This window comes from Schistocerca cancellata, chromosome 4 (genome assembly GCF_023864275.1).
Source record: "Schistocerca cancellata isolate TAMUIC-IGC-003103 chromosome 4, iqSchCanc2.1, whole genome shotgun sequence".
In the NCBI taxonomy this organism is placed as follows: domain Eukaryota; kingdom Metazoa; phylum Arthropoda; class Insecta; order Orthoptera; family Acrididae; genus Schistocerca; species Schistocerca cancellata.
Window position 1 is genome coordinate 906,870,173 of NC_064629.1, and position 21,416 is coordinate 906,891,588.

At 40.3% G+C, this 21,416-nt stretch overlaps 1 protein-coding gene across 19 annotated transcripts in view; it reads right to left on the reverse strand.

The window, feature by feature from the left end:
* Positions 1 to 21,416, reverse strand: part of LOC126185071 (monocarboxylate transporter 12-B-like) — a 1,121,214-nt gene that overhangs the window by 525,690 nt on the left and 574,108 nt on the right. The window lies entirely within an intron of this gene.

A 21,416-nucleotide genomic window follows, 5' to 3' on the forward strand; every position in this document is an offset into this window, starting at 1 on the left:
GTAACACATTGAGCCACTGATATATGAACTGTTATCTGTTAGTTTTAATTTTGTTCTTTCTTCTTCTTTCGAATAACCCATTTGGAGGGTACGATGAATCAACTGTGGCAACTCTTCATTGTATTACATTTCCATAGTTTCCTAATTTCCTTCATCCTTCTAGAGTGTTGTTCCCTTTCTTCTTGAGTCCACTTTTATCCAGTTGTTTTTCTTTCTCTCCTGAAATTCTGCCTTTTGAACTGCCTTTCTGAAATGTGTTCTGTTTTCTATTGTGTCTATACTTTTTGTTCTTTATGTGTAAGAACTGTGCTTATTTCTTGTATTGTGTCAACCTAATTCATTTATATACATACAAAGAGTATACAGTTAAATATTTATTTTGTTTAATAACACAATGGCAAGTCTACCTCTATCGCAGATAGTGTATCAGCCTAATAGCCCTTTTGTAGCATCAGCACTCTGTTCAAAGTTAACATGGTGGTATCACATTCAAGTTCAAACAAAAGAATTTACAGTCTCCATTGTCAGTATACAAAATTTCACAAATATTTCCTATATATTTGTGGTATGAGTTATCTGCTTTGAATGTCAGTAACCTTGATTTTGTAGTACTGAATTTTAGGCCTTGGTTACCAAAATATGTAGTCATTTCTAATGTCTCCTGTGTTGAAAAAGGAGTTATCTTCTTCTCATCATCATCAAAAAACAGTAGAGGAGTGCTATCAGCATAAACCATTAAATGGGAATTAGAAGGTTTTACACTGTTATTTATGTATATGAGAAATAGAAATGGTCTCGGTATTGACCCCTGTGGCACACTCACCACTGACCTCTGCTGCATTCCCAGCATTACTGTTACAGTCATAGAATGAATGCTGAGGTTTCGTACTTCATTTTGGCAGTTTATAATTGTGCATTACTTATGGTTTTCAGGTACAAACTTGGGAGTTAAAAACCTGTGTGTATGATACTGCATGCTCGCAGTTTTTGTAAGAACAATGCAAGGCTGGTCAGATCAAATGTCTTTGTGAAATCCAAAAATATGCTGACAGTATTATTTTCTTAATTTAGACAGCTACAGACTTTGTGAAAAAAGTCTGTGACAGTTGTTGTGGTGTTGTAATCTTCTTGAAATCCATTTTGGGTTTCTCTTGGGAGAATTTTTTTTAAGTGAAAAAGGAAATAAGCTGCACCAGCATCACTGTATCAAAAAGATCAATAAATATGGGAATCAGTGATACTGGTCTGTAGTTTGATGCTTCCTTCTTTGTTCCTTTTCATATGTGTTGGTCTCACTGTGTTTCTCTTCAGTGCACTGTAAAACATGCCTTCTTTGATGCTACAGTTGATGAGACATGTAACTGATAGAACTAAAATGTTTCAACATTTTTTTTAAATTACTGTGCTGGAAAGACCATTCCAACCACTTGAGTGATTGTTTTTTTGGTCATAGAATTGTTATGATCTCTTGTTCTCTTACTTCCTCTCATTCAAAACCATTATCCATTGTGTAGCAGTGAATTGAGTTGCTAAGCAGATTTGTGTCCCGACTTATAGTGTCAGCTGTAGAGAGAAAATGCTTGTTAAGAAGTTTACAGACTTTTTTGGTTTTATATCTATTGACCTTAATGTCTAATATTTATTGCTTCCATTTTGTGTTAGTATGTGTTTTACATTATTCCTTAATGAGGTTCCATGTGACACCACTTGCTTTTGCTAAGCATGCTACTAACTGACTGTGGACTTGTTTCCTATGATTTTGGAGTTTGGTCTAAAACTTTGTTTGGGACTGGTATATTCTTTTTTGAAAATGTACAGCCCAGATGACTTTTACAGTACTTAGAGGTCATGGATATTCAGCCTGAGCTTGACTAATCTTGCTGGTAGTTTTAACCTGATACTTCTCCAACTGACTAGAAGTCAAGTACCGGTATGTTCTTATTGATTCGACAGCACGTCAGAATGCCTCAACAAAATTGAATAGAATTCATCTCATTTATTAATCAATCCTTTTATCTGGTGGACACTGCCCCAGTTCTCTGTAACTGGTCTATTTTTTAATGTGATTGAGTAAGCAGTAGTTAGACTTTGTTTCTGCTGAATTATTGTTGCAATTTCTGGAGGAAGAACAGGGCAAGGTTGATCAGTTCAGATGCCTTTGTGGAATCCAAAAATATTCTAACAGTATTCTCTTCTTCATCTTGATGGCTACAGACTTGCAATCTTTTTGAAATCCATTTTGGGTTTCTGTTAGGAGTTTTTTTTTTTTTTAAGTGAAAGAGGAACTATGGTGTTCCAGCATCACAGACTCAAAAACAGAATAAGTGTTGGATTCAGTGATATTGGTCCATAGTTTGATGCTTCCTCCTTTGTTCCTAATTTGCTAGCAATAATGACTAGAGTAGTGGAATTCCAGGTTACTTAACTCATTACTATCTTTATCATATTTCCTAATTACTGTGTAGTTTATTCTACTGGAGGTTAACAATGTTATTCTGGTGTCTGAAGTTACTGTGTTTCCCAGATTATATGAATTCAACATATCAGATAATATTAAATTACTAATAGTACATGAATATGTATCAATATTTAAATCACCCAGTGCTGTGTGGTCATTGGGTCCAACTCAGCCTACTCTCCTATTGAGGTTGTTAACAGATTTATCCAACGCTTCATTTCGTGGGTAATAGATATCCACCAATTTGTGCTTCTCATGTTGTTCATGACACTTTCATAATGTACCACAATGCTAGCTAATTCAAGTACATTGCTCTGCAGTGTTGTTCAAGAAACAGAGCTTTCACACAAGACTCAACTATGTGTCAGCTGTTGTGTGTTTACAAAACTGTCATTAACATAAATGCTTCATCATAGTGCATTTATTATGCAACTTATGAACACAATTGAATTGACAATAGTAAAGAGAGTTGCAGTTATTTTTCTTGCATAGAGACAATCCAAAAACTAGTCTCTGCTTTGGTTTTTCATTGTTTGCTCCTATAAATTATTTCAGTAAGAACATCTATATCTACACTGACACAGTATTTTCAGTAATTTTCTACAGATTAAATAAAATTGTGTGAATATAAGGCACAATGTTAATTCATGTATATGCTTTTAACTTACTTCCAAAAACTTTTCATTTTATATAATAAAACATGTGCTGACTACAAATACAATCATTTTAAACAGATTTGTAAACATTTCAAGAATGCTATTTTCACCAAGTTAAGTTGCTGACTGAACAAAAAAAATAAATTGACCCCTTTCCATTCTTGTACATCTGCTCTATGAACGTTTAAATAAAGGTGTGTTTCCATCTAAATTGAAATCCACAATACTAAAGCCATTGCTCAAAAATGGTAGTATAAAAAAGTTTGAAAACTACTGACCAGTCTGTTTAATTCAAATTTTAAGTAAAGTATAAGAAAAAATTACTGCAGTGAGGTTAGAAAACTTTCTTATCAAAGAAAGAGTGTTAAGAGAAAACAGCATGTTTTTAGATAAAGTTACTCAACTTCATCCTCCATATGAGGTTTAACACATACAAGATTATTGAAATTACATTGGTAAAGACTTGTTTGTTCCTACATATACCATGTGCATTTGATACAGTTTCCCATGAGCAGCTGTTTAATAAATTGAAAAATAACGGTATCAGAGTAACAGCTGAAAGTCTCCTACAGTCATTCTTAAAGGGCAGATACCAGGTTACACAAACTGAACACAGAAAAGCTACCATTATTAAGAAATAATGTGTGGTTTCCCCAAGAGTCATTTCTGGGACCCTCATTCTTCATACTATTTGTTAATGGTCTACCTGCAGGGCATAGTAGCAAGATAATACCTATGCAGATGACACACAACAGGTGATAGCTGGGGACAAAATGAAAATGATCTGGTGCTGAATTATTCTAGTGCCTTAAATGAGTTGAGGAATTATTTCAAAAGTAATCACTTAAGCACAAATCTCAGCAAAACAACTTTCAACTAAACCACCAACTTGATGGAGTTTTATAGGATAGTGTCTCTGATGATGGTACAGACACAACTGCCTCCCTTGATTTGGGAACATCACATTGATTGTTTGTGCCAAAATCTGAGAAAATTGATTTATTCAACAAGAACATTGTCACAGATTCTGAATTATGATCAGTTCTCATATTAGGGCATTCTTGTGTGATCATTACTTCTACTCAGTAGCAGAATTTTTAGAACATCTGAGATACAACAGACTTGAAACAAGACAGTGCAGTTACTGCAACTGGTGCAAGCTCTTTTGCATGTAAAGCTAAAATTTATGGAGCTACTGAAAAAATACTGTATTTTTACTGTTGTGTTGTGTTTGTTCTGTGTCCCACAAGCTAGAAAGACTTTCTGGACGAATAAATAAATGAAATAGTGCATCCCTATTTCCTAATATATGGAAAAATAAATTGAGTGGTGTGTCAGTCAAGCACTGAAATCGATTATTCGTCCTTCAGAATTCTCAGTTGTAATATGTCATGTAAAAGTACGTTCAAAAATAAGAAATTACTTACACTGGCGTCAGTATAACTTCCTAAAATTGTGTAAACTATTGTACTGCCCTTGCTTCTGTGGACTGAAACACTATAGGACATTAAAATATATAATGGAATATGGCTTTTATAACTGCCATAGCAAGCTGACAAAATACATGATCAAGTATGCACATGAGGTAGAGGAGGAAGGAATGAGAACAAGCTTTAGTGGAACATCAAGAACATGCTCTTCACTTTTGTAGACCTTTATCTAAATAAAGTAAAATAAATATTAGCTCTACAAGGTACACAAGTAACATTACATTCAGCATGAGGAAACACTGAACACAGATTCCATCAGGATTCATGCTGAAATCATTTCTTTCTTGAGTTACATAAATTATAAGAATGAAGTAAGAACACCAGTACCAGCATATAGTACAAGAAATGTCATAAAGGAACTTCATTCAACAGAATTAGTCACAACTGAAACTACTACAAAACAGATGTGCAAGGCATGCAAAATCAAAACTGTCCCAGTGCATATCATAAATATGCCTGACACACAAGCAACTGAAATGAAAATGAATGAAACTCTTTGTATAAAAATCATTAGCACTAGATTATAAAACCAAGTTCTATGGAATATGTATAACGTATAACAAACAGGTGTTTCAAAAACTGAACTCTTTCAATTGTGATTAAGACTGCAGGTCTACAAGCCATGTTTCGACTTGCTGTTGTCCCACACAAAATTTTTCTTGGAAAATAAAATAATAATATAACAACAGAATAGTAACAGCACTTGTGGAAAAAAGGGTATTGTGGAGATATAGCTGAGCCATAGCCTGCTGATTATTTCCAAAATGAATTTTTCACTCTCCAGCAGAGTGTGCACTGATATCAAACTTCTTGGCAGATTAAAACTGTGAGCCAAACTGGGACTCTTACCCATGACCTTTGCCTTTCACAGGAAACTGCTTTACTGACTGTGCTACCTAAGCACAATTCATGACCCACCCTCACAGCATTACTTCCACCAGTACCTGATCTCCAATACTCCAAACTTCACTGAAGTTCTCCTGTGTAGCTTTCAGGCCTTGATAGAGCACTTGGCTACAAAAAGCAAAGTCCCTGCGCTCAAGTCCCAGTGTGACACACAGTTTTAACCTGCCAGGAAGTTTCATATCAGAGCATACTTCGCTGCAGAGTGAAAAATTCATTCTGGAGAATAGCAGTTGTCTACCTTAGTAATCAGCTCATGCAAATCAGAATGCTACATTTTTGTGTATTTGGATATGAACTGTTGCACAGCAAGACAGGTTTTTACATTTTTTCTGTGTCTTATTTCATGTATAAATGTGGGAAATTGAAAATAATGATAGTACAACACCCTCTCACTCTTGGCCAGAATTAAAAAGTTGAAAAGAAGTGGAGACTACCTATGCCCATCACCACCACTTTCCTCCAACATTTTTTTTTTTTCATTTTAAAAATTAAAAACTTAATGTTCAAGAGACTGGTGCTAGATAGTCTCTTTCCCTCCCAGTCTATAATTCTTGCTCAGAGGTGTAGTGCTTTACTATCCACATTGTCAATTATTTCTTGCATTTTTACATCTGAACCTCCATCTAGTTTGGCTCCCAGTAATCAGTCATATCCTGACAAAAAAGACGGTGCTACTCTTTTACAGTTCACATTTACATTCAAATGTTTCGTAGCTTGAATACCAGATAAATTTCATTCAAAGATGTCACAACAGAAAACTCTGAGGTAAGTTGACAAGAAAATTCTGTGATTTAGTTCAAAACATCCCTTTATTTTACTCTGAATGCCTTATACTATAAGTAGAAACTTCCATACATGAGCATACTTGTGTCCAGGGCTAAATATCAAACATGATTCTTTTGACATAACTACCTTGCTAATATTTAGATTTAGTAATATGCCATACAACTTGTTGTTGAATATACATAGATATATGTGAACTGGAAGATGAAAATTCTACTTCTGATGATGTTAGCCACTTACTTGCCGTCTTCCAAAGTATTCCAGTAAGCAAAGCAGAAGAAAGAGACTTTTTTCATTAAAATTTGTTGTATATATAATTTAAAGTTAATTATTACTTACAAAATCAAACTTCATTGTGTAGCTTCATGCATGAAAGTAAAGTGCAATAATGATCAAGTCACATAAAGAAGGATGAACTGTACAGTATTTACATTTACAATAAAGAATTTTGTGGTTTGGCCAATAGAAATAGAGAAACAATATATTAAGCTTAGTTTTTGGGACTGCTGATTCATTCTTCAGAAGGAGAAGAAGTTGGTGATGGTAGGGAGAAAAGATGGATGAATACTCAGGATAAAGTATCTCTTTATTCTCAGAAAATAATGAATGCTATGGGCAAGGGATCTCTATTTGGTTCCACATTTATCGATTTCCTAAAGGATTGTGATACCGTTCCACACAAGTGACTTCTAATGAAATTGCATGCCTATGGTGTATCATCCCACTTGTGTGACTGAATTCATGATTTCCTGCTGGGAAGGTCACAGTTCATAGTAACTGATAGAAAGACATCTAGTGAAACAGAAGTGACATCTAGCATCCACCCAAGGAAGTGTTACAGACCCTCCGATGGTCCTAGTCTAATGATTTAGGAGATAAGCTGAGCAGCCCTTTTAGATTGTTTCCAGATGATGCTGTCATTTACCAGATAGTAAAGGCATCAGAACCAATTGCAAAATGAATTAGACAAGATATCTGTAGGTGCAAAAAGTGACAAGTGACCCTAAATAGTGAAAACTGTGAGGTCGTCCACATGAGTACTAAAAGGAATCCATTAAACTTCATTAGCTTGATAAATCACATAAATGTAAGGGCTGGAAATCTATCTAAATACCTAGAAATTACAATTATGAATAACGTAAATTGGAATGATCACACAGAGTAATGTTGCGGGGAAGAAAAAGCAAAGAGTGCATTTTATTGGCAGAACACTTAGAAGACACAACAGGACTACTAAAGAGACTGGCCACACAACGCTCCTCTGTCCTCTGCTAGGATTGCTGTGTGATATGGGATCCTTATCAGATAGGACTGCCAGAGGACATCAAAAAAGTTTTAAGTAGGGCAGCTCATTTTGTATTGTTGCAAAATAGTGGAGATAGTGACCTGAGTATCATATCAAGTTTGGGTGGAAATCATTAAAATAAAGGCATTTTTCATTGCAGTGAAATCTTTTCATGAAATTCAGTTTCCAACATCCTCCTCTGAATCCAAAAATATTTTGTTGTTTGCCACATACATATACAGAAATTATCATTGTAATAAAATAAGAGAAATCAGAACTCACACAGAAAGATTTAAGAGTTTGTTTTTCCACATGCTGTTTGAGAGTGGCTTAGTAATAAAATAGAGTGAATGTGGTCCAGCAAATCCTCTGGTAAGCACTTAAGTGTGAATTGCAGAGTGTAAATTTAGGGAAGAGGAAGTTCATGGAGGAATGAAGATGAGCATGAAGGAAATGCTAGCCATTAACAAAATAATAAACACAAAATTTTATTTGAACACACTTGGCATGACATTCACACACAAAATGTTATCAGTTATTATTATTATTCTAATATTATTAGAAAATTGGAATTAATTTAAACATGTTGGCTAATTAACATGCTATAGACCCATTAAGCAGAGTTCAGTGGCACCATAACAACTTGCAGAATCAGGTTTACATTCCAAAAAGATGCCAACGAATGAAGAAAGTAAAATAATCATTTAGCACACAAAAGGCAACAGGTTCTGAAGGATGAAATTTTCATAGTAATGTTGATAATATGTGTGAAACATGTGTAAACATATGAGTTAATAAGCATACAAAGGAGAAGATTTTTTTTGTGATATATGTTCTAAGGTTTTGTTGAAATTCACAAATGGAGAGAGAAAAGATAAAATGGAAGAAATATCAGTTTTGTGGCTAACATATAGTTTCCTTTGATACTGTATCATTAACAGCTCCTCCAAGAGATTTGCTAATAAATGCCACATGTGTCATAAAAAAGCACTTACAAGTTATTTTTTTATGATACTTTTGTCACCAGTATTTGGTTTGCTATGAGGTGGACCAAGCATCATTAATTAGTTCTGAGTGATGAATCAAACCATTTTATAATTTTATCTGATGAACTGAATTCCTGTTTTAACCTGAGACTCAATTCTAAAATATCGCATCTGTACATAGCATTTTATTTTAGTTACTGTCTAGTATAATAACATTATCCATTTCCATAAAGTATAGTCTGCATAAAAAAGTAATTATTAAATATCAGTTATGAAAGTGACTTACGTACATACCAGAAATGTACACTGAAGTGCAAAAGAAACTAGTATAGGCATGCATTTTTAAATATAGAGATATGAAAAGAGGTAAAATATGGCACTGTAGTCAGCAACACCTAATAAGACAACAAGTGTCTGGCACAGTTGTTAGATCATTTATTTCTGCTACAATGGCAGGTTACCAAGATTTAAGTGAGTGAACATGATGTTACAGTCAGTGCATGAGCAATGGGACACAGCATCTCTGAGGTAATGATGAAATGGGGAATTTCCCATATGATCATTTCACAAGTGTACCATGAATATCAGGAATCTGGTAAAACATCAGATCTCTGACATCTCTGTGGCTGGAAAGAGATCTTGCAAGAACAGGACCAACAATGGCTGAAGAGAATCATGCAATGTGACAGAAGTGCAACAACCCTTCCGCAAACTGCTGCAGATTTCAATGCTGGACCATCAACAAGTGTCAGCATGCAAACCATTCAATGAAACATCATCGATATGGGCTTTCAGAGTCCTTGATGACTGCTCAACAGAAGCTTTACATCTTGCCTAGGCCCATCAACACCAACAATGGACTGTTGATGACTGGAAAAATAGTGCCTGGTAGGACGAGTCTCGTTTCAAGTTGCATCGATGGATGTGTACAGGTATGGAGACAACCTCATCAGTCCATGGACCCTGCATGACAGCTGGAGACTTTTCAAGCTGGTGGAGCCTCTGTAATGGCGTAGGGCATGTACAGTAGGAGTGATATGAGACCCCTGATACGTCTAGATATGACTCTTAGAGGTGACACATACGTAAGCATCTTGTCCGATCACCTGAATCTCTTCATGTTCATTCTACATTCCAATGGACTTGGGCAATACTAGCAGGACAATGTGACACCCCACACATCCAGAATTGCTACAGAGTTGCTCCAGGGACACTCTTCTGAGTTTAAACACTTCTGCTGGCCACCAAGCTTCTCAGACGTGAACATTATTGAGCATATGTGGGATGCCTTGCAACAAGCTGTTGAGAAGAGACCTCCACTCCCTCATACTCTTACACATTTATGGACAGGTCTGCAGGGTTCATGGTGTCAGTTCCCTCCAGCACTACTTCAGACATTACTCAAGTCTATGCCACATCGTGTTGCTGCACTTCTGTGTGCTCATGGGGGCCCAACGTGATATAAGGCAGATGTACCATTTTCTTTGGCTCTTCAGTGTATTACACACTTAAGGAAAAAAATCTTAGGGGGCCTAATTACTGTCACATTTAGAATCCCTTCTAACATTATAAATTAGTCAAGAAGTTGGTAGAAGGCCTTTGGAGAATCATTAAAGATTGCTCAAATTGTGAATTAAAAGAAATATTTTTCAGGCTGAAGACCTGCAGTATTTTTAGATTTACATCTATACTGCCTACCAATCACTTAAGTGTGAACTGTAGATTAATCATCTAGATGTACACTCCATAAACCTATGTGTTATGAATGGCAGAATTTCTATATCAAGCAATATTTCTGCAGTATCTTTCTTTCTTTTTATTTAATTGAGAATGGCGTATGCTGCTGCTATTCACAAAAAAAATGTACCAAAGCACCTAATTTGCTCTTGCCATAAAATCTAAGTCTGCTGAGTTCTAACACGAATTTAAACTACCCAACTGTAAAGTGAATATGTATGCACTGAATTTAATTACTTTTTTATTTAGTGTTGACAAGATAAACAAAGAAAAAAGGGAAGGAAACATTACTTAAATCACTGAATGAAGGAAGTTGTGGAGAAGTTTCATAATCATGGAATATACTAATTAAGCTGAAGATATTTTGAGCACACAATACAACAAAAATTCTAGAAGTGAATGATTAAATGGTAGGTGTAAATGAGTACATCAAATTAATTACTGCAAGAGTGGACCCTTCATTTAAGGTCTTTCGTTAGAGACTGTGATGTCATTGCGATAAGCAGTGATTTCTTAGGCAATACTGATCAGTGATTGGCTGTCTCCTTAGTTGGGCACTCAAGATCAGAGAACCACAGCCAGGAACAAATGTAGAGAAGCATAATGTCAACTCAGACCAACAGTATACAAACAAAACTAAAGGTTTTATGCTGTATATAACTTCCAAAACAATTATTTCAGGATGCAGATGCGTATCTATCACATCTGGATTCAAACATGGATCACCACTTTTTGGTAGTATGCTACCAATTATGCCATACAACCCCACCTCACCAACCAATTCAGAGTTTCAAATTGATATAGGTTTCTCCTTTCATCACATGTAAACAATGAAACATATATTTTGTTAACGTAAGAGTAGTAACTGTCAGCAGTAAACCTGATATTACTGATAAAAAAAGTGTCCTCCATGCCAGAGCCCACATTGTCCCTGGCCTTGGAGTCCACATCCACACCTGGGCAGCTGGCTCACACACCTTCAGTTATCTGGCCTCCAGTCATTGACCTTTTTCTGAATGTAGAGGGTCCTCTACTATACCCTGGCAGAAGCAGAAGAGCACATCCAGTGAGGAGGAGTCCTGGAATACAATTCATGAAGCCTGCTGCTTCCTGAGGCAGAGGAATCTTGATTTCACATTCAAGCAAGCTGGTAAAAAGATGCTGTTTGCTTTTCATCACAGCTGCAGCTGCAAGTCAAGTCCCAACAGATGGCACTGTTTCTACCACCACTGCCACCTGTTGACATGCCCAGGGAATCTCTTCCCACATACCTGGTCAACTCTGAGAGCCACAAATGAGAAGAGGTATGTCAGCCATGCCAGTGCTGGTGCAGATGATGCACCACAATCTGTACTACGTTTTGTTGCAGGCACGCACCCTGTTCACGGCGCTGTCATGCCTTATGCAGAACCTATGCTTGCAGGTGGCATGCTGCGTGTCAGACACCAGGAGAATTCTTTGTGGGGCTGTGGTGTACATAATATTTGATGTGAAAGTTCTGCAAAGGTTAATGTTACAACTGAAATCAGAGACTAAGGAACAAAAGTTGTATTTTTATGTCTTCGTTTTAAGCTGTTTGTTCCACCTTGTTCATGGCATCTGGCTTAAGTTCACAGGCATTGTTTGGTGTCTTGTACTGATGCTAATATAATGGTTTAATTTTGCTACAAAAGTATGTGAGTATTATTGCACCTACTTATCTGCACAGAATTTTTCACACGTGAGAGTTGCAACAAGCATATTGAATTATCAATGTGTTGGTAATGCACAGTACTAACCTAAAAATGGTCCATGTAACTGGACAAAGGTTTCTAGGACCTTTTGCCCAACCAAATACTGTTTTTTAGTGGATTACAAGGTGTGATGAATGATACGGAGCAGATTATTTGCAGATTATTTTGCACATCTGGGTTAATGCCATTACTATATATGAGACAAGAATGACCCACAGCAGCGGTGGCCAAGAGGCACCTTGTAAAATGATCAGCAGTAGAAGTGAAATGAATGCATTTGGAGGAACATGGCATGGCCATTGGATGTAAAAAAAGAGCCATCTTCTGGGTTAATGCCATTACTATATATGAGACAAGAATGACCCACAGCAGCGGTGGCCAAGAGGCACCTTGTAAAATGATCAGCAGTAGAAGTGAAATGAATGCATTTGGAGGAACATGGCGTGGCCATTGGATGTAAAAAAAGAGCCATCTTCCAGGATTCCTCATGATCGGCTGTGTGCGGTGGACTGCCTCCTGCCAGATATCAGTTAGGGTTCCCACCATAGTCGGCAGACTGCTCGTTGGAGTTTGTTCCATTTGTATGCAGGAGCAGGTGCTTGAAAGTGAATTACACATTACTTGCACTGAAACACTGATCGTGACCTCCAGTAAGCAATACAGTTCACCATAAGACAGCTGTTCTGATTCATATTTTGGGTTCCCTTCTACAACTCTGGGTAGCTAATGACACACCTATTAGGCTATATGGTAAAACCAATTGTACAGTTTATTTAGGCCTGAACACCCCATTTACATGAACATTCACTGTGGCAGATGTGAATGAAGCACTGTTGGGCACTGATTTTCTATGTTACTCCCACCAGTGTCCCAATTTAACAGATGGAATATTTAGCCACAGCAATAAGTGGTGATTCCATATGTGGTATTACTGGCAGGTCATCTGTTCCTACACCTCAGAAATAAACAGATTCCTACACCTCATCAACAATAGAGCCTCAGGTCTTGTATTGATTGCTAGAGAAACCGTTGGTTATGGCGGAACAGATGTACACAGACAGCAAGACTGAACATTCAAATTTAGTAAATGAAAACTTGTTTTTATGCAAAACTTTGAGGAACAAACACAGTGAGCTAGCTAAGGTTAAGTACCAGCTGTCACAGCTAACGATTAGCTCAACTGCCAACACTAAACGGCCTCCATCTCCAAACTCTCCACTTAACATGATTCTACAAGATGTGAAGAAACTAAAGAGTATGACAACAAACTTAGTGGCTCTTCCAGGGAAGATAGATAATTTATTTACGTAGAAGAGAAACTAACTGAGATCTTGTTGGAATTGGATTCTGTGGACAAAGGGGTTACTGAAGATGTAAAACAGTTATGTAAAGATGTGGTTCAACACATTCACAAATCTATTGGAATCGTTAGTAACTGTCCCTGCTCACCAACCAAAGACTTCGAGAGATAACTATGTAGCAATTACATGGCAGTGACAGTGAAATTAGAGAATCACCTTTACCTCCCAGTGTTAAAAGCACTTTGCCCCATGTTTCTCATTTTCCTATGCAACATGTCACCAGGTGCAATACTGTCCACAGAATAAAAACTTCACCAAGACCCCTCATCTTTTGTAAAGCCCAACATCTAGCGCCAGCATATTTATGTGTCACTACAGCAGCTATTGAAGGACCATTAAATTCTGGTACTGTGCAACCACCAGACAGTGCATGAACTTCCCCCATGCACTGGGTGCCTATCAGACAGCACATACAGAATGTGCAGTGACTACCTGGCACTGAACGTCGAACAGTGCCCAACAGATATCTGATCCCTCGTTCTCAACAATTTCCCCACTTTTTGGTTGGTGTTTCCATATTCAGTGTTGTTGAATGTGAAAAGGCATACCTACATACTCCAATAGCACAAGACGACATCCCCAAAACAGCAATCATTACTCCTTTCAGACTGTATGAATTCCTGTACATGTCATTTGCGTTAAAAATGCTGCCGAAACTTGTCACTGTTTCATCGATAGATCCCTCAGTCGTCTCCTGTTCTGCTTCAAATAATTAGACAATATAGCAATTTTTTTCTCTTTGCCAGAACAGCATGAAGAGCACTTGTGCCAGATCTTCAATGGACTGGAGAATTTAGGAATATCAGTATACAAAGACAAATGCCAGTTACACAAGTAGGCAATTACATTCTTGGGCCACTAGGTGATGTGGGATGGAGTCAGACCAAGTCAAGAACATACCGAACTCATCAGCCAGATACTCAGCCAACAATGTTCATCTACATCTACATACATTCTTTGCATGGCAGAGGGTACCACATACCACTACTAGTCATAACCTCCCTCATTCCATTGGCAAATACGGCGAGGGTAAAACGATTGTCTAAAGCAGCCATAACAGACCAGATTTCTGTTATCTTGTCTTCACATTTCTAATGCGGGGTGTGTGTTGGTTGCAGTAGGATCAGTCTGCAGTCAGTAGTAAAAGCCAGTCCTCTAAACTTTCTTAACTGTGTTTCACAAAAAGAATATCTTCTTCCTTCCAGGGATCCCCTTTGCCTTTGAGTCCATGGAGCATTTTTGTAATAACTGATTGTTGATCATACCTACCGGTAAGAAATTTAGCAGCATGTCTCTGAATTGCTTCGATATCTTTCTTTAATCGAATCTGGTGGACATCATACTACAGTTTACTTTCGTAATACTTGCGCAAAATGTTTGTTAGCGGCAGCAGAATCGATGTGCAGTCGGCCTCAAGTGCTGGTTCGCTAAATTATTGCGATATTGCCTCAGGAAAAGTGTGTTGTCTTCTCTCGTGGTATTCCCTTTTGAGTTCACGAAGCATTTCCTTAACACTTGCATGCTGATCGAACCAACCGGTAACAAATATAGCAGCATGGCTCTGAAATCAGAGACTAAGGAAAAAGTGTCTTTTAACAGCATTATTTAATTTGTTTATTCAGTTCACTGATGGTATCTGCCTTATGTGCATGTGTATTTTTCATTGTCTGATATTTGTGCCAATAAAATAATTTTATTACAAAAGCAGGTCTTAATCTCTGTGCCTCCTGTTTCATCGTTATCCCATTCCGAAGATAATCACTACGTTTATACTCACAGACAATACCGTATTCATCCTGTTTTATTGCAGATCATTATATATTTCTCATGAATTCCCTGTGTAGAGTCCACCGATTTCACTGATTTTATTTTGAAAAAAATGTGTACCTATCACAGTTATTGGAAAAATGACAGCCGCAAGCAAAATAATCGGCCTGCTGTCTATTCAGGTTAAAAAACGTGTTGCAACACGTGGGAGCACTGAGCATAAAATTCTCAAAGCTAGTCAGCACATTTTCTTTAACAAACAGTGTCTTTCACGAAATCTCATTCCTAAATATGTGTTAACTTATATGAAAATTAAAAAAAAAAAAGCACTCCTTCCGCCATTATGAGGAAATGTGTGTCTTAATTGATGATGAGATACGTGAACTATGCAGCAAAAAGAATTTCATAGCTTTAGAAAGTATCTTTTACATTTAGTAATTAATAAATTGGCTATTACTTACCACACAATTTTGATATTTTAAAATCAATTGATTAATTGTCGAACAGGAAATGACCATTCAGCAACACCCCAAAAAACTTTCAGTTCTCAAATGTGCTTAAATACCGTGTTGTTGTAAAAAGAATCCTATTAATAATATCCCTTCTTTTTCTTTCTATGAGAAGCTCATGAAGAACACTAATATATTGATATTCTTCACGGGTTTGCAGCCGGATCATGTCGTCGTCCTGACAATATTTTGGCGGACCAGCTGGCCGCCATCTTCAGGTGAGTTAATGCTAGTGCACTGCCTCGCCGGAACTGAATTCCAGCCACAACGACGGAAACGTTTGTACATCATGAAGAGAGCACCGCGCGTGCGTGAGATGATGGGCAGCGGCTCCAGGATATACGGACAACAAATATGCCATGCTCTTCAGTTTGGTCCATACCGCGAGCCAGTAGAGGATACTTTTGAATCTGTTGCTTATTTACCCTTTGCGGGAAGTATATCATCCAAAATTTCAAGAGTTTTAAGAAAACATAATATTAAAAGTGTTTTTACGCCAGTGGCCAAGACTGGAGCCCTTCTTGGCTCAGTTAAAGATAATTTGGGCTTGAGGAGGCCCGGGGTTTATGAAATTCCGTGTCACTGTGGAAAGAAGTATATTGGTCAAACTATTCGAACTATTCAGGACAGGTGCGTGGAACATCATCGGCACACTTGGTTGTTCCAGCATGAGAAGTCGGCAGTGGCGGAACATTGCCTTAACGAAGGGCCGGCCGCGGTGGCTGAGCGGTTCTGGGCGCTTCAGTCCAGAACCATGCGGCTGCTACGGTCGCAGGTTTGAATCATGCCTCGCGCATGGATGTGTGTGATGCCTTTAGGTCAGTTAGGTTTATGTAGTTCTACGTCTAGGGAACTGATGACCTCCGATGTTAAGTCCCATAGTGCTGAGAGCCATTTGAACCATTTTGAACCTTAACGAAGGACACAGGATGATGTATGACAAGACGCAATTGAATTCTTCTGCTTCTCGCTATTGGGAATGTATTCTTAAAGAATCCATTGAAATTAGATTATCCAGTAATATTATTAACAGGGATAAAGGTTCTCCTCTAAGTAAGATATGGAATCCGATTTTGTCCGACATTAAACAACAACGGTCTTCTTTTCGATCATTGGATTTTCCAACTAGTGCTGTTGCGATTTATCGTTTCTGCCGTCTTCTCCCACCGGCGCGCTGTGTGTCTACTTGCCGCCAGGAGGCGCTGCTCATCATCTCACGCACGCGCGGTGCTCTGTTCATGGTGTATAAAGGCTTCTGCCGTTGTGGCTGGAACTAATGACCCTCCCCCTAAGTACGTCCATGACTATTCCTGTGCCAACTGGAATGCCTACCGGGATACCCTCTCCACCCAGGTCGATAGCCACCCTTTCACCTACCACCACCCCGATGATGTCACCCATGCTGCCTCCTTTCTCCAGCAGACCTTGTCTGAGGCCGTGGAGGCCCACGTCCCTACTGTCGCCATCCACCCCCACCGTCCTACCTTACCCCCACAGGCTGTCCTCCTCCTCCGTGAATCCCACCGTCTCTACTGTGCCTTCCTCCACACGCGTGACCCGGACACACTACGACGCCAACGGCAACTCCAGCGACACATTTGTAATTTGCTCGCGGCTAAGAAACGCCGGGACTGGCGACAGACATGCACCCGTTTAAACACTACCCTACCTATCAACTCGTCCAAGTTCTGGTCAGCCTTCCGTCGCCTTACCGGAACTAAACCCTCCCCCTACTATCCTCTTCTCCATGATGATCACCCCTTCCCTGACACCCTTAGTAAGGCCAATCACTTTGCCTCCTACCTCTCCGATGTATTTTCCATCCCCGATGATCCCCAGTTCGATTACTCCCTGTTCCTGGATATCCGTGATCGAACTGACACCTCTGTCCCTCCCCTTGCTCCTGGTTTCCAGTACTTGGACAACATTGCACACACGGAACTCAATGCCCCTATCACTACATAGGATCTCATTGCTACACTCCGCACAAAACGCAACACCACTCCTGGTCACGATCGTGTCACCTACCGTCACCTTCGTGAAGCTCCTGTCTCTTTTCTCTCCACCCTGGCCAGGCTCTACAATGTAGTCCTGTCCACCGGTTACTACCCCGACCTGTGGAAAACCTCCCATATCCTCATGTTCCTTAAACCTGGCAAACCGCCGTCCGCCGTCTCCTCTTACCGTCCCATCAGCCTTACCTCGGTCTTCAGCAAGGCCCTGGAATCTATCCTCACCCGACGCATCCACCAGCATCTGCGCCAGCACCGCCTCCTTCCCGTTACCCAGTGTGGCTTTCGGCAGTCCTTCTCTTCCGACGACCTTCTCCTTCACCTCACTCATCTCCTTTCCGACCAGCTTAATTCCCGTCGCTCCGCAATCTTCCTCTCCCTGGACCTCGAACGAGCTTATGACCGCGTATGGCATTCCGGTCTCCTCTTCAAGCTCCAAACCTTCGCCCTTCCCATCAACTACGTCTGTCTGATCGGCTCCTTTCTCTCCCGCTGTCCTTCCTATGTCACCATCCATAACACAGATTCCTACACCTTTTTCCCCTCTGCTGGTGTGCCCCAAGGCTCCATTCTCTCCCCCCTTTTGTACCTTTTGTACACAGCGGACATGCCGCGGCCGTCACCCCCCATCCACCTTCTCCAGTTTTCCGATGACACCACCTTCCTTGCCCTTGCCCCCACCCTACAGCGCTCCCAACACCTTCTCCAATCCCATCTTGACTGGTTCACCACTTGGTGCAACCAGTGGTTGCTCAAGGTCAATCCCTCCAAAACCCAGGCGATCATTGTAGGCAAAACCACCCCTTTCTTCCGCCTCCTTGATTTCTATCTCACCATCTATGGCCGTCCTATCGCCCTCACTCCCACCCTTAAGTACCTTGGTGTCACCCTCGACCGTCGCCTCTCCTGGACTCCCCACCTCCGGACAATCCAAGCCAAGGCACGCTCCCGACTCAGTCTCCTCAAGCTCCTCTCCGGCCGTACGTGGGGTCTGGACCCCTCCACCATCCTCCACACCTATAAATCCCTCATCCACCCTATCCTTTGTTATGCCCATCCGGCTTGGATCTCCGCCCCCCCTACCTTTTACAAATCCCTCCAAATCCTTGAACGCCATGCTCTCCGCCTCGCCTATTGTATCCGTCTCCCCTCCCCCACGCGGATCCTCTACGATCTCATCCCCTTCCCCCACCTTCTCCTTTTCCTTGAAAGGATACGGATCCTGTACACCTCCCGTAAACTCGATCCTCCTCACCCACTAGTCTCCCCGATCCTCTCCCACCCCCGCCCGCTGCCGCGCCTGTATTCCCACGTCCCACCCAGTCTCCATCTCTCCACCCTCCTTACCCTCTCCCAAGGTGGCTTCCGCCAGCTCCCTCTCCCTGATGATGCCCTCCTCCCCTCCATCTACCCCTCCTATCAACTTTGACCCTGCCCCACCCCCCACTTCTGGTGTCCTTTCCTTTAGGCACCCTCCATCCCTTATCTTCCCTTCTCTTTCTTTTTCCCCCGTCCCCTTCCACCACCCCTCTTCCCCCGGGCTTCCCCTCCCCCTTCCTCCCTCCCCCTATCTCCCCTGCCTGTGGCATCTCTGCTCTCCCCTCTCGCTCTCCCACTCCCCTTCCTCCTCCTCCTCTCTTGGCAGGTCCCCGGCCTCGCACACGCACAGTGAACATTCGCGCGCCGGAGGTCATTGCTATCAGTGTCTCGTGTGCGTGCCTTCGTTTGTGTTTAGTGTATGTTCGCCGTCACGCCGCCGTTGTTCACGTGTACCGTCGCCGTCATCCATGTTTTGTGCGCCGTGTCAACTAGTGTCAGTGATGTTTTCTCGTCCAGCGTGAACGGCTCCGTGTTTTTTGTTTTTTAGTGTCTACATTGTTTTGCCCGCCGTTTTGATTGTATTCTCTGTGCCCCCTCTATGTATTACTTATTGTAAACGTGAAGGCTGAAGAGCGGCGTACTCAGCTGCTGACAGCCCGCCTTGTGTAAGGTGATAAAAATCACAATAAAGAAAAAAAAATGGCTGGAATTCAGTTCCGGGGAGGCAGTGCACTAGCATTAACTCACCTGAAGATGGCGGCCAGCTGGTCCGCGAAATATTGTGTCAGGACGACGACATGATCCGGCTGCAAACCCGTGAAGAATATCAGATGTTATTACGCCGGGAAAGTCTACGAAATCAACACTAATATATTTTTTGATGCAGTGGAACTTAAGATTTCAAATAAAGGTCTTCAGTACAACATTGAAACTTCTCTAGACTAGATTATTGCTACTAAACTACAATCTGGTTCACAAAAAGTTGACGACTGTACTGGTGCTTTCAGAAGCAGACAAAATCGGCACTAACTGAAAGATATTGATTTGCCTTCGAGTGCTGACAGCTTTAAGCTGTCAGTAGATGCGCAGTATCACTACGCACATTTGAAAGGGTAATGGTGCCCAGACAACTACTGAGTGAATCGCCAACTTACCGTGGATAAGCTTTTTTTCAGTTGTTGATGTGAAACCTGTCATTAATACTACCAGGCTCAACAGATGTGAAATTTTTTTATGTAAATAGACTGAAGCAGCGAGTGAAAATTTGTAGCAAGGCCAGGAATTGAACCCGAGTCTCCTGGAGGTTCGATTTCCAGTCTTTGTACACACTTTGACTCGCTGCTTCAATCTACATACGTAAAAATCATATCTGTATGAGACCAGTGACGACTCTGAAATTGTGTCATTTCCTTTTTTTAAGATGTGAGAAAGCTGAGATATGTTGCAAAGTTAGTGAGCGCGTTACGAAATAAATTAATAACAGTAGTCATAGAAGGAAAATTCATTCTCTCAGTACAGTTGAGGGCATTGATTAGATTCTCAAAGAAGAAAACAGTCTAATTGTTAAAGCAGATAAAGGAAATTCTGCTGTCATCTCACACAAAGATGATTGTGTTAAGAAACGATAAAATTAGTTTTTCATAACTGTCATACCTTAAGCAAGCACACCTTAGACACTACATTACAAAGCTTGAAGAACCTCTGGATTCCTGCAAATCTCTTTTCCGCACCCAACGGCCATGGTAGACCGTTAAGTATGAATCGCAGGATACCAACTTTGTGATAGAAAATAAAGATCCGTAAATACTGTTTGCCCATTCATCCAATCGTATAATGGTACTGGTAGGCCTTAGTGTTTATTGTCCAAGAAGTTACTGTTTGTTCTCGTGTGTCTGGATAAAATCTTCTCGGTTTTCAAGCAGAGAGCGGCAGATTCAAACGTGGCGCCTACCCCTCACGCCACTTGATGTCTCTGGGGGGCCGGAGCTACTACGAGCTGTCCCAACTCACCTTCCGTGCAAGCATCGTTTCGGTTTTTTATGAATGGTGACAGAGACTGCAGTCGTGCCAATGTAAGCGGAAAACCGTGCCAGCCCCGGCAGTCAGGATTTTACTCCCGACGACGATGTTGGAGATAACGATCGAAAACTCGAGAATTTTATTTGAATTAGCATATTGTGTCAATCGCACATTTTAGCTTGCCCCTATGAGGTGAATGCAATGAGTGAAAGCTTGTGATCTGTTGGCTGCTGAGCCAAGCCACGCCTCTTCCTCCCAGAGCAGTCAGCTTATAGCTCATTAAACAAACGTACATGTAATGGACTACTGCGTCGTAAAAGTTGATGGCGAGTCATTGTAAGAACCAGGTACAGCCTTTTCCCTCATTCTTGTAAATAATAATAAGAATCACTGT